The sequence below is a fragment of the Gekko japonicus genome, unplaced genomic scaffold (assembly GCF_001447785.1).
Source record: "Gekko japonicus isolate JY-2015 unplaced genomic scaffold, Gekko_japonicus_V1.1 scaffold2015, whole genome shotgun sequence".
NCBI lineage: Eukaryota > Metazoa > Chordata > Lepidosauria > Squamata > Gekkonidae > Gekko > Gekko japonicus.
Window position 1 is genome coordinate 365,761 of NW_015160281.1, and position 14,630 is coordinate 380,390.

At 48.4% G+C, this 14,630-nt stretch overlaps 1 protein-coding gene across 1 annotated transcript in view; it reads left to right on the forward strand.

Moving 5' to 3' along the window:
• Positions 1–2,613: 2,613 nt before the first annotated feature.
• MECP2 (methyl-CpG binding protein 2) overlaps positions 2,614–14,630 on the forward strand; it is a 108,957-nt gene continuing 96,940 nt past the window's right edge. The window contains exon 1 of the mRNA XM_015415501.1: positions 2,614–2,642. The gene's annotated coding sequence lies outside the window, so the exon portion shown is untranslated. The remainder of the gene's footprint in view (positions 2,643–14,630) is intronic.

A 14,630-nucleotide genomic window follows, 5' to 3' on the forward strand; every position in this document is an offset into this window, starting at 1 on the left:
CAGGAACACCTACCAATTATATGCCTTATGGGTTACGGATACATACAACTTGTCAACCCCCCCCCCCCGGCAAAATGTGTCTTTGGCCTTTGCGTTATATTTCAGGCAGCAAAATGATTTAGCAAATTTAGGCCACAATCCAGCACAGTGCTGTCCAGGGGCAGACTGTGCGGCCAAAATAGCCCTGGAAAAGTGCAATGCCCCTCACTTCATGGAGGGCTACAAAACCAGCTGAAGTAGGGTTGTCAGGTTGGGCCTGGAGATCCCCTGGAATTACAATTGGACTCTTACTCTTTTCAGTTGATCTCCAGACAATGAAGATCAGTCCCCCTGGAGTAGGGATGCCAAGTCCCCCCCGGGGGGCGGGGAAACCCCCGCCCGGGAAGCCTGTTCCCCGCCACCGGCGAATTGGGCCCCCAGGGGGAACCCCACCCCCAAAGCACGTCACACGGAAGTGATGCAAGCACGTCGGGGACGTTGGGGGCGAGGCCACAATCATCCGAGGGAAAACTCTATGGTTTTCCCTCGGATGATTGTGGCCCCTCCTCCAACGTCCCTGACGTGCTTGCGTCACTTCCGTGTGACGTGCAAAGACTCCCGGAGCAAGGCTGGACTCCCCCGCTCCGGAACAGGTAAGCCCTTAGCAACCCTACCCTGGAGAAAATGGCTGCTTTGGAGCATGGACTCTCTGGCCTTATACCCTACTGAGATCCCTCCCCAGGCTCCATCCCTAAATCTCCAGGAGCTTCCCAAGACAGAGTTGGCAACAGTAAGCTGAAAAGAAAGGTTGTGCCACAGTCTCTGCCACACCACACTGGCCGGGCAAAGCTAGGCACTTCTGTATGTGCCCATCCTTCTACTCATTAGCCAAGCTGGGTAGTGCTAGGCCTTTGTACCTCCTTGCTGGGCAAGATGGGCACTATGATGTCTGTGCTGCTCCTTGCCAGTTCCAGACTAGCCTAGGGTAAAGCCAGGTGTTCTTCCTCAGGAGCTAACCTGGGTGCCGCCATGCTCTTCCATGGTAGCCAACCCAGGCCAGGCTCCATTGTATCTGCACTCCTTTTGCCAGCCAAGTTGGGTGCCGCCATGCCTGTGCTTCTTCTCTCTGGCCCTATCAGGCCCAGGCTGATGCCAGCTGCTGTCATTCCGGTGCTGCTCTTTGCAAGGTGAAGTCAGGTGCTGCCACGACTGCTCCTCACTGGCCAGTTGGGCACCCATGCACCAGTGCTGTTCTTCACCAGCCACAGCCCACACTGGCACAAGGTTAACCCAGGCCCTGCCGAGCCTGCACTCATCTTTGTTTTCCTGTTTATAGGCTACACCGTGTAAAACCAGCAATGTCGTTCACCATGGGGGACGTGGGTGAGGCATGTAAGGTTGTCAGCCTCGAGGAGGTGGCTGGAGATCTCCCAGCATCCAAGATCAGTTCCCCTGGAGAAAACGGCTGCCTTGGAAGTTGGACTCTATGGCATCATACCCTGCTGAGGTCTCCACCCTCCTGGGCTCCACTGCCCTCAATCTCCTGGAATTTCCCAATCCAGAACTGGCAACCCAGAAACCTGTTGCAATGTGCGCACCGACACTAGAAAAAGGGGCTGAAAATCACTTCACGTAGCATGTGTGGCTGTGGCTGGAGACGATCCAAAGCTGTTTAGAAGGTGTGGTGATGTGGTGGAGCTTGACCCAAGGGTGCGTTGGATTAACAATTTTTGAGGATGTTGTATAATGCAAGGGAAACCCCATTACCTGGGTCCACGGCTGTAAGAAAACAACTGCCATGTGACCATGCAGCTGTTCTTTAGTGGGCGATTAGATGCCTCTGTGCCATGACAGGGATATGCGGCAGGGGGAAAAAACCTCCATGCGCACTGTCCTAACGAAAGTGCCTCCATTTCGTAACCATAGGATAGGACTTAAGCTAGTTTAACTATCTGACCAAAGGACAGAATAGGGTAGCGTAAATCTGTGCAAATATACCCTCGATCAACAAAGGTTGACATAAGCACAGCCATGTTGTATATAGCACAGTCTTCATGTTAGGCTGCACAAATGGATTACATTAGTTATGTAGTGGTTGGAGAAACATGGCCTTGGCATCAGTGCAAACAGGGCCAGCCATTGCATAATGTCCCACAGTTCACCATGGTGAACAAAGCTAATAGTCATAGAATGGCGGCCCCAAACACGGATTGACGAGGCAAAGCCGGTGAGGGAGAGGAGAAACACGACCGTTAAAACCGTTACATTTCAAAACCCTTCAGCCTCTGCCTAAAGCCCCGCCCCCTCCCTCGGTGACCGATGAGCCAGCGGGCCTATCGCGAGGCGCACAGCCTGCCCCCTCCAATCAGCGGCAACGCGGGCTCGGCTCCCCCCGCCCCCTTTTCATCCTTGTAACTGACAGCGCTTCCCGCCAATTCTAACGGCCGCCGGGAGCGCGGCAGCCTCGCCCGGGCGCGAGAGGCCCGGCCAATACCTTCGGGTGGGTGTCCTGAGTGATGGGGCCCGCCGACCAATGGCGTCCGAGGGGGGCGGGGCCAGGCGCTACGGGTTTCCTCTCCGGCTCGGTCTGGGCTGCCCCCCCCCCGCGGGTTCTTCGCTGCGAAGAAAATGGCGGCGGCGCCGAGCGGAGACGAGGAGAGATTGTGAGTGACCTGAGGAGAGAGTTGGCGAGCCGGGCGGAAGGGGCGGGTGGGGAAAGGGGAGAGCCGGGCCGGACCATCGCGGGAGCCCCTGCGCGGGAGCCCCTGAGAGGGACCATCTCCAGAGGCGGGATGCGCGGCGGGGGCCGCGGGCGCCTTTCCCGCTCGCGGGCTTCTCCTCCCCTTCGCGTTCCGGGGAGGGGGGAGTGTGGCGCGGGGTGTGCCCCGAGGGGGGGCTGGTTGGGGGTCAGAGGTGACCACGGGCCAGGGGCTTCCCTGATGACGTCGCCTCCCTGGGGCTCCCCGCCCCCCCTTTCCTGGCCCTCACCTGGGGGGTGCCCATCAATGCCAACAGTCTCCCCAGGTCGCCCTCTGCCCATGCCCACCTTAAAAACCCACCCCGTGCCCTCCATCGCACATGTATCTCTCTATATATCCATGTCCTCCTCCTCCTCTCCAGTGTTGTGATCCAAACTGAACTTGAGGTCTTGAAATGCAACCCGTCCTTTGGGTGATGCCACCCCCCCAAAGGCCTTTTTTTTGGGGGGGGGGTGACTGTGACCCTCCCTTACGCTGACTGCTCGGTTCCGGCTGGTGGTTTGGCACCTTTGTCAACACAGAGCTGCGCCTGGCGTCTCCGTCCCTTGCCTCCCCCCCTTTTAGAAATACCCGGGGGGGGGGGTCGTTCCCCTGATGGGTGGTCTGAGCGGTGAAAACAATGTCGATGTCGCTCCAGCACATGTTAGGCCACCCCCGCCGATGCTAACTTTCCGGCTTGGTTGGGTGTCATTATTGATGATTCGGTGATGTTCTCTTTGCTGAGTTATCGGTTGTAATCGAAACGTTTAGGATACGGGCTTATGCCCAGCTGTAATAACGTCTGCTCTTTTTTTTTGGCCTTGCTGTGTGGTTTATCTCTTCCTGTAATGTTTTCAGTGTTAGATAGTACACAAAACTTGGTATCTTACCTGAATTCTGTTGCGTTTTGGTTTAACGGATGTCTCCCGTGTGTACCCAGGTAAGGAGAGCTTAAACGTACTTCCAAATTGTTCGAGCGTCTAATGGGTGGATGTCCACATTGGTACATATCTGGGCATTTTCTGCCTTCCTCCTAAAATCAGAGTTCAGTTTGCTGGGTTCAGGTCGGGTTTCTTGCTCCTTCAGGTATTCCTTTGCCCGTCTTAAGCTGTGCACTTAGTTGAGCTGTTTCACTGGTAATGTCATGGTGTTTGTCACTCTCATAGGTGGTATTCCCAAGCTTTTGTTTATGAAACCTTGGAAGTACTCCAGTGCGTTATCTGCCACATGCTGTAGGCTTGTAATGAACTTTTAAATTGCCTTACATTACTCCGGAGTCCTTACGTTACCTTCCTAGCCGTATGGATTTTTTGTTGTTTCCTTGTGTTGAAAGTGTTGTCTCACCTACTCTTTCATCTGTGTACCTAGAGTGCTGCGAATATATGTTCTGGAGTCTTAAGTTTATTACGCCTGGAACACACACTATAACTTGTAGCATGGTGTTTGAGTCAGATTCTTAAGGATCTCAACTTTCCTTTGAGGATAAGCTTCTAGGCAGAAACTTTAAAAGGTGAAAACACTGGGAAACTCTGGAGCCCATATTTTGGACTGTGGTGCTTTTTGATGCCGTAATTTCAGTTTAGTGTAGAACCTCTATGTGGGTAGTAACTAATTTCTTGAAGTGGGTGAAATTTCCTAACTTCTTGGAGTGGGCTTGGTTTTACACAGGCTAGGGCTGTTGCTGCCAAGGAAGTATCCTTGTTGTTCTCCTGTGGGGTGTAGCTTCTCCTTAAGCAAAGCACCTGGGTGGCAATGGTGGATTAAGAGCATGAAATTCTTTCATTTTGACTGTATCTGCAGATGCCCTCCAATGTCACGGGAACCTTTATGCAGTACATAAAATAAAAACCTGTGGCATGCTCCTGAAAATGCCTCTGTTATAAAGTGTCTTGTGGAAATTAAATGGATGTATAAGAGCTATAGGAAAGATCCCATTTGTCACTGTTTGCTCTTTCCCCCCTCACCGACTTCCAAAAAGATCTCAGTCTCTGTTTTTCCATGCTGACTGCTAGCCTTCCTTATCTTCCTTTCCTGTTTTACCAGTTTGTATTGTTGAAAGACATCAGCAGTGTAACCCCCCCCCCCCCCCAAAAAAAAAGAAGTAAGTAAGCTTTGGCGTTCCACAGAACTCTTAAGTGTGCTGGACATAAGGGATAAATATGTACATCCGGCCTGATAAAGTTCTAGGGAACGTGAAAGCTTCCTTGGAACAGTTTGGTTCCTGGGATCGTTACTTACAGTTTTGTCTGTCTTGCCTTATGTTGTAGTCAGCATCACCCAGATTTGGATACGTTGCAAATCGTTGCCACTTTGATTAAGATTTGGGTTGCTTTATTAAGTAACCTTTGCGTGATCTGTGGTCTTCATTATGCAACGAACAGTCAGAATCTGTCATTTCTAATTAAGAGGGTTTCCCCCCCTCTGATTAAAGTTTGGTCTGTCTCAGTGATAACCCCTTGTGTGGATCTCCATTACAACTATTTCCTCCATGCTTCAGAGCTATTAAGATTAGGTCCTCTTTCACTTTGTGTCTGACCTCTCATCGCTACCTTAAAACCCATCAAGGGCTGAGAGGCGTGCTTCTTTCACTTGCATTTCCTGTTGCTTCCAGCCGTGCTTACACCATTCATAAGAAATGCCTTGCCTGAGGCAGGCTTGACTGAACTGCCTGTGCAGCATATATATAATCCCCAGCAGGTGCCACAAGGTGAGGCCAGACCAAGGAGTCAACGGAGGCCATGTCTTTCTATTCATTCCCTGATCACATTGGATCTGCCTAGAGAGCACTTGCGCACCAGTGGTCACCACTGAAGTAAGAAAAAGTGTGTAAAGTGCGATCAGCTGGCAGTGGACTTATGGCATCCCCTCAGGAGGTCTTCAAGACGAGATGTTCAGAGGTGGTTTGCTGTTTCCTACCTCTGCATAGCAACCCTGGACTTGCTTGGTGGACTCCCATCCAAGTACTAACCAGGACCAACTCTGTTTACCTTCCAAGATCTGGTGAGACTGTTAGTCTGGGCCATCCAGGTCAGGGCAAGAGAGGAACAGAGGTGGTTTGCCATTGCCTGCCTCTGTGTAGCAACCCTGGACTTGGTGGTGGTCTGCCATCCAAGTACAAATGAGAGCCGACCCTTCTTAGCTTCTGAGATCAGGCTAGCCTGGGCCATTCAGATCAGGGCTGAGGAAAAGTACTAGGGGTGTGCATTCGGCAAAGTCAAATGGAATAAATACCCGAAAAATACCTTATCGGTATTTTTCGGTTATGTATTCAGCCGAATCAGATTCTCTAATCTGATTCGGCTACCTGATAAGGTGCTCCCGAATAAAAGCCAATTATTCAGCTTTTATTCAGTCCCTTCCCCAAATCAGGGAGGGAAGGGGAAACAGATCAGGGAGGCTTCTTTAAATACCTACCTGATCTGTCTTTGCTTGCCCAACTGTCCTGCCAGGGCAGCCGGCTGGTGAAGAAAAGGGGAGGCATCTTTAAAAGCCCGATTTGTCTTTGCTTCTCCCAGTCGGCCTCCCACCACGGGCGGGCTGGGAAAGCAAAGGGGAGGGAGAGCGGGTCAGTTTTACCCACCTCCGCTTGAAAACGGAGGTGCGTGAAACTGACTAGCTCTATCTCCATTCCTTTCCCCATCCAGCCTGCTGGGCAGGATGGCGAGGAAGGGAAGGCAGCAGGGCCATGGTTGGGGGAGGAAAAAAAGGAGTCACTTAAAGATGCCTCCCCCATCTTGCTTTGCTTCCCCAGCCAGCCTGCCAAGGTAGGCTGGCTGGGGGGAAAAAAATCGGGAGGCATCTTTAAGAACATACCCTTTACTTCCCCAGCCAGCCTGCCAAGGTGCACTGGTTGGGGGAGTGAAAAAAGACCGGGGGGGGGGAGCATTTTTAATTGACTCCCTTTTATTTCCCCAGCCAGTGTGCCTTGGCGGGCTGGCTGAGGAAGTGAAGAGAGAAGTGGTTTAAACTTTAAAGCTCTTCTCTCTGGAGTCTTGCCACAGTGGCGGCACGATCGTTCCATTGTATCCTATCCTTTGATTCCCCAGCCAGTGCCCCTTGGCAGGCCAGCTGGGGAAGCAAAGAAAGATTGGGGAGGCATCTTTAAATGCATTCTCTATACTTCCCCAGCCAGTGCATCTTGACAGGCTAGTTGAGGAAGCAAAGGGAAGGCATTTAAAGTTTCCTCCCCAATGTCTCTTCGCTTGTCCAGCAGGCGTGGGCTGGAGAAGCGAATGGGTGGGAGAGCAGGTCAATTTCACTCCCCCTCTACTTGGAGGGATTCTGGGATTCGGGAGTATCGGCATTTACTGATATTTTCCGGGTTTGGTTTACTCGAACCGAAAAATACTGATCCCCCCCCCCCCGTGCACACCCCTAAAAGATACCAGAGGTTGATACCCAGCTGAAAACAGCATACTCACACTGGTCCTGTGCTCTCCTAGCTTAACGCCATACACATTTTCGATTCCCTGGGTTTACACTCTGTTGTAGTTTGAAGAGCCTCATATCACAATGAAGTGTTGGTTAGGCTGAGTTATTAAATGACTTCAATTTCCGCTGCCTGAATGGACCCTAAAACATGTAACTGCGGCCTGTATTTTTTAATTAATATTATATCCCTGGATAAATTAACCAGGAACCTATAGCTGAGAGGCATGGGGATTTTTGCCTGAATCATGCAGGTAATAGCATGAAATGCTATCACGACGACAGTAGGAAGCCAAAAATGTAGGTCCAGACTTGCGTACCTATAGCCACTAATCAAATAAATGCTTTGTTTATAGCTGTAGTCTGGATTCTTGAGGATATCTGGATGTAACTTCATTCCAACAATAATTCATGTGTTGCTTGAGTAGCAACCACGGTTGTGCCTATAACCAAGAAAAGCTGGCTGTGTGAATGTGTTAGCTGTGCTCTGAGGTCTTCAGTTCTTCTACCACCCTAATTGCCTGTTCTTTGCAAAGTCAAACATCTTGCTTCCATCTCTTGTGGATGAGCTTTTAGGGCTCTTCCACTAGTTGAAAAACTCTACAAAGAGCTGCTTCTACCTTTTCGCTGCAGTGGATTCTTTCGGGCGCAAAGGAGCTTTTTGTTCCTTGGGCTAAAATATGTGCGGCTTTGGGAGTGTATCAAGTTCGTAGAAACAAGTTTTAAGTATCTGTAGGTGCCACAAAAATGGTAAACGTTCTGAGTTAACATTAAATTACATCCTAGCAAAAAGGAGATATAATGTAAGTTACACTGCCTCTATTACATTTTGCTCTTGGGGTATATCTAGGGTATAATCCCTCTGACAGGGGCTACCGTATGTTGTTGGGCAACTAAACTGAAGTGTTAAGACATTGTAGAGTTCGACACATGTTTGAGTGTAGATGATACTTGAATGCACTAAATAGTTAATAAGGTGGTCATTGTCATCTTTTTGTTCCTCTTGAACGTTGTCCACGGGGCGGGGGTGTAGGAATGGTTCCTGCCAACGTGGCTTTGTGGGCATGAGTTCTCAGCTTTTGGAGTCAGAAGATTTGTGTTCTTAGTAATGGTTTGTATGTAAATCTCGAGATCGTAGATCTTGGCCAGAGCGGCAGTAGTATCGTCTTCTCTGGCACTGTGCCTTTCAGCTCTATGGCAGAGTTAGCCAGACTTGCAGTTGTCGGCCATGCCATTCCTTTTTGTAAACAAACACACCTTTACATTTGTTTCCTGTACATGTCACTGGGTAAGTCGTATTAAGAATCCAGGAACATCGAGGAAAGCAGGCAGAATGTCGCTTCTAACTTGTCCTTTGTTATTTAGGTCTAGGATAGTGGTTTTAAAACAACAACAACTGGGGACTTGCCTTTTAGTTTCATTATCTGAGCTGCATGTGAATTTCTCTTTTAGTTTCTAGCGCTACAGACACAAACAGCTTCGTCTAGCAGCCTAATCAGAATTTCAGTATGACCTGGCGATTGCCCTTACCTGTGGTAAAACTGAAAACGGAAGTACAGAGCTGGATTCTGTTTTGTAGTGGTTCAGTTTGTCGTGAACCTCGGAGATGAACTCTGTGATGGTGGTAAGCGCCATCAGGTTGCAGCTGACACGGCAACCCCGTAGGGTTTTCAAGGCAAGGGACAGACGGAGAACGTTTGCCATCGCCTGCCTCTGTGCAGCAATCCTGGATTTCCTCGGCAGTCTCCCATTCAGCAACTAACCAGGGCTGAGCCTGCTTAGTTGCTGAGATCTGGCGAGGTTTGCCATCGTCTGCCTCTGCGTACAAACCCTTATTTATCAAATTAATATCCTACTCCCCCTTTTCCTTGGCGGTCTCCCATCCCTGCTTAGCTCCTGAGATCTGATGAGATTGGGCCAGCCCGGACCATCCAGGTCAGGGTGGGTATGAACTTGCTGGGTAGTTTTTTTGGCAAGCCAGCATTCTCCGCGTCCCATTTCCTCCTGCTGCAGAATGGAGGCAAAACGTTATAGTGTTATCAAGTAGTTTGTTGATAGAATCTGTATAAAGGTATTTGAACACTTTTTTTTTTTTTTAAATAATTTTTTTATTGTTTTTAACATATACAACCAAAATAACCGTCAAACAAACCATATAATCAGTAAACAATAGCGGAAACAACATGCATAACTCCAAAAAGCAATATTTTGTACAGATGCAGTAAGATATTTGTAGTGTTTAGTATCATACAAAATTCAATAACAATTAATATATCGCAAAATCCACATACTTATCAGGTAATTGAAATAATGATTGGGGATGGTTTGAAATATAATCAAAAAAAGAAAACCATCTACTCAGAAAAACATTATTCTCTGTAGGCGTGTGTATTTGAACACTTTTAAAAAGTGTAACTGCTTATTATTAGCAGATCTTAATAATTTAGGGTATTTCATATTTTGGAAACACATAATTGCTCAGATAAGACCTGTACGGCGTTTAACCATAGCCTTGGTTTGTTGACTTAATCCTGGTTAAGATCCCAGTGAAATCAGTCTCACCCATCTAGATCCTGCCCCTGGCGGATGTGAATAAAAAGAGACGACTGTTCATTGTGTGAACAGAGAGGAACGGAGCACCCTTAGTCACCCTTAGTTTGTTCAGTGCAGGCAGAACATAACACTGGTTAGTGCAGACCATGTTATGCAAACCTGCTTCAGTCCACGCTTTCAGTTCCTGGTTCATAACCTGGCTTTAACTCTGATTTGGGTATTCAGCAGTCCGCCTAAAGAGACCAAGCTTATATTGGGCCATTGCGTCACATCTGCAGTCAGGATAGCAGTCTAAAGAGACAAGGCGTGGAAACTGTGGCATTACTTCTGGATTCTTTCATAAAACTCTCCAACACAGAAATGTTATATTTTCCCCATTAGTTTCCCAGCTCTTCAGACAGGGGTAGTCACGTAACATGCTGAAGCTGCCCTGTGACAGTAAGAATGTGTGGAGTGATGAGTTTGTCCCCTTTATCCTGCACAGTTGCGCATGACGGTGCCTCCTAAAAGTAGATCCATTTATTTTTTCAAAAGGTCATGCAAAATGTGCTAGTTGTGTTCCTCCACTGAATAGCAAAAAGTTTCGTGTTGGCTGTCTTCAATTATAGTTCTCATTCATAGGCCAAAAATACAGAGGAGCTTTCAGACCCTTCTAAATTCCCGATCCCCCCCCCCCCCGCAATCTTGTCTGAGCGTGAGACCCCCTCCCCAGGAATACCATGGGGGTCAAAGTCTCTGTGGTGGCTACACTGAGAGGGGGAGACTGGCAAAAATTACCCTCCTCCTCTTCTGCGAGTGGAAGTAATTAGCACAAATGGAAAGTAAGTAGTGCAGACTGAAAAGGAAGCTAGGATCCAAGCCTTGGAAACTCTTGCTCTGTGTTTACAATGTTGGGCTAAATGCAGGATTGAAGGATTTTGTGTATTTATCGCTTCTGTAGCCCACCCTTTTTGATCCTGTCAGATCTCAGGAGCCAAGCAGGGTTGGCCTGGGTTAGTACTTGAATGGGAGACCACCAAGGAAGTTCAGGGATGCGACGCAGAGGCAGGCGATGGCAGACTACCTCTGAACACCTCTGGCCTTGGAAAACCCCATGAAGGGCCGCAGCAACTCAGCCGAGACTCGGCGTTTTCCACCACCACCATTTCCCCCAAGAAGCTCAGAGCAGCCGACAGGCCGTTCTCCCATTTGACCTTACTCTGTGAAGTAGGTTGAACTCAGAGGATCACTGGCTCAGAAGCATCTAGCGAGCTTCCAGGCTGAATGGAGATCAAAGCACAGGTCTTGTAAGCCGGCGTTCTATCATATTGACACTCTGCCGAAGTTAAGTGAAAAAGGCCTAAATAGTGGAGGCGTGGGCTCAGTGCTATTTGTTTTGCAGGCAGGGCACCCCAGGCTCAGTCCCTCACGCCTCCAGTTAAAAGGATCAGGTAAGGAGTCATAAGCGTTGACAAATTACCTTCAGATCTAGGAGCTGGTCCCAAAATCCAGGAGTCGCACCTGTTTTTGCACCCCCAATTTTGCACCAGGCCTCGCTCTGTGTTTTGGTGCAAGTTGTTGAAGCGTGTGAGCTGCTCATCAGTCTAGAAGAATGAGATAGTGGAGAAGGGATGGGGGGTGGGAAGGAACACCCAGCTTTCCAGTCACACACCCAGGCTTCTTCCTTTTGCTCTTAATCTGTTTTCTAAATGTAATATTTAATAAGATTTGCTAGTAAAAACCCGTGGACTGTAATTTTGTGCGTGCTTGCGGGGAAGCCCTGTTAGGCTTCGTTTTGTTCCCCAGTAAACATGCATGAGTCTGGCTTGATAAACTTAAAAAAGAGGGGTGGGGGAAAAACACCCTTTCTAAGTTTTATGCTCCTTGCTTTCTGGCAATGTCCCCAAATTTTAAATTTCTGTTTGCAGATCGCAAGCCTGTCCCTCTTTTTAATATGTTTAAAGAAAGCTTCCATTTAAGAGGTAGATGACTATTATCATTTCAGCATTAAGTGTACATGATGCTTTGTGCTGTAAAATCAGTAACCCCCTCACCAAAAAACCAACAACACCCCAACACCCTTACTCTGCGTCAAGAGGTTTACAATCTACATTTAGGCAGTAGAATAGACAGAGAGAGGTGTTGAAGGAAAGCTGGAATGAATAGAAAGGTATGGATAATGGAGTGGGATAGGTGGTCATGATTCTAGTTGAACAGCCCAATGTTAGCCAAAAGGGCTTACTTCAAGTAAATAAGTTTAGGACTACAGCTGAGGAATCCAAGACTCTGCATCTCTACTCAGAAGTCCTGTTGAGTCTAGCGAGCCTTACTCCAAAGTAAGGATTACATGGGTGGGATTATACTGTGAAACACATAATCTGTTCATGCTTGAGTCCTGTGGTTTTGCTGCCTTAATTGAATCCCGTTGTTTTGCTGCTTTAAGAGCCCAGAAAATTAATTGAATAATGAAAAGAAGATTTTGCCTTTTTCTCTCCCTGTTCTCCCTCTGAGGTGGAGGGCATCGTGGTCGGTGATTCCCACCGTCCCTTCAGGGAGGCAGGAACAACTTTTTTCCTCTTCCTGTCTGTGTCATGGGAGTCACCCGCCTTCTCAATTCTGTTCCTTCCTCAACTGGGAGAGCAGTTCTAGCAGTTCTAGCAGTTCTAGCACAGGCTACACCTTCTCTTTGCCTTTCTAAAGCCTGCAATTACCTCTTTTTTCTTCCTGTACTGTACCATTTTTCTACACTCCTTTCCCTTTCTTCTTACCTATCTCCTATCCCTCGCTATTTCAGCTCCTCGAGCTCCCAATTTTTGAAGCCCTGAAGCACCTTCGGAGCCTCTGAATACTGTGGTGGCCATTTTGACAGGTTACGGAGTGCCTGCTGCTTTAAAATTCTTAATAGCTTCCAAGGAGAATTCCGACGGCTTTCTATCAGAGGAAGAAACGGGAGCCCCTCTCACAGCTACTTCTGATGAGCAGGACATTGGAGGAACCAGCATGTCCCGGAATCAGCTTGCCCTGGCAGCCTTAAACGGTCCCAAGGCATTGGCGGCTCAAAAGCGCATGAAAAAGCACCATCTTCTGAAGTCTGCTGCGGGTCCCACTGCCTCATCCAGCTTTGAAGTAACGAGCGATGGCCATCTTGTGTGCTCCAGTTTGGCTCATGGAATGACTACACAACTCTCTTAACAACCTCTTGATACCGGCTGTTTTCAACGGAAGATGGATCCAGGATTAGCCCCTTTGAACCAGATCTCCCTGGTTGAACAAAGTGCCAGTCTTTGGATTGGTGGCATACCTGCCCCTGGGACCCTGACTCTCCCCTCCGATTTTATGTCACTTCTCAGGCAAACCATGAGGGAGGAAACCTATAATTACTGTCACAGTGAGGGGATACGATCAAGCGGAGCCCCTTTTGACTATTCCCCCCCCCCCGCCCGCCCAGGCAGAACATTAGATCCTTTGACAAGGGCCCCCAATGGCTGACCAAGGTGGCCCAGAAAAAACCTGTCAGCAGAAAAAGAGGGAGAGAGAGCACCCACTGGGAGGACGATCCCTCTTCAGGCAGCAGCCTGGAGGACAGGGAAGAAGGGGGATTTTTGTCCGATGAGGAAGAAGAAGAAGTTAGTGTACCAGAACAGTTTATTTGATTTTTCAAAGCAGATGATTACCAATACCTGCTAGCTAAAACACTCTCAGCCTTAGAACTCCATGGGTGCGGTCAGACAGTGCGCTGAGAGCGGGTTAAGCTGCTCCGGTTCTAACCGGATTATATTTGATCTGGATAATTGCGATCACACTTACCTCCCTTATCCTGCCTCACCGCACAGTCACATTGTTCCCGGGCGTCTACACTACTGATGCGCGAGAGTGTGTGTCGGCGGTTTTAAAAATGTTTTCCTCAGTTTGCGCATGCGCATAGGCGCCCCCCTGTAGAAGGGGGGGAAACTATCATGGCGCATGCACAGAACCACCAGGGCGAATCAATCCAACCCCTCCAACAAAAGACTTCCCTTTAAATGTTTGACCCGAAAATGGCCTCCGTGAGATCCCGAACTCATCTAAACACTAAAACAAGTGACCGTTTAAATGTCGGTTTTCTAAATGCGGTGGTGGAGCTCCGCCTATGAAACCGAAAGGCAGTCAGATTCCAAGACCGGAAGAGGGAGCAGACGTCATGAAGATGTTGGCGGATATGCTGAAGCCGGTACTGGAGCAACTCGGTGGTATTAACCAGCAACTGGCCACGCTAAACCAAAACTTTGCTATGCAGCAGCGCCAGTTGGCAGAGACGGAAAAGAAGGTGGAGCATGCAACTGAAAAAACCACAGAGATGGACACTACAAACAAGAAGATGAAGAAAAGAGTGACAGATGTGGAAGTTAAACAAAAACTGTACGAGAATCATTTGTTACAGCTGCAAATGGATAAAGCCAACATGATTCTCAGAATTCAGGGAGTGCCTGAAAATGAAAAAGAAGATTTGAAGAAGACTCTGGGTGAGATCATCGCCCCAGTAACAGGCTTACCAGCGGATGAAACAGTCAAAAATATGGAGACTGCCTATCGGGCATACTCCAATTACATTAAAAAAAACAGCCTGCCAGGGGAGATTGTGGTCAAGTTTGCAAGAAGACAAACCAGAGATGCAATATTAAAGGCAACTTTGGCAAATCCACTGAAATGTGGGGATTTAACTGCTAAGACTTTAAAAGATATCCTATTTGAACTTCGTCAAAAGAGGAAGAGCTACAAGGAATTAATCTCATTTCTTCAGACAAATGGAATACATTACAGGTGGGCGAATCCTGAATGTGTCATCTTTAAAATCAACGATGAAAGAGAGAAGATTGACTCCATCTTTAAAGTGAAGGAATTTCTGAGACGGCAGCTGGGGTCAGGGGAAGAACTTAAAGAAGAAGAAACAGAGTCAAGTGACTGCCACCTCTG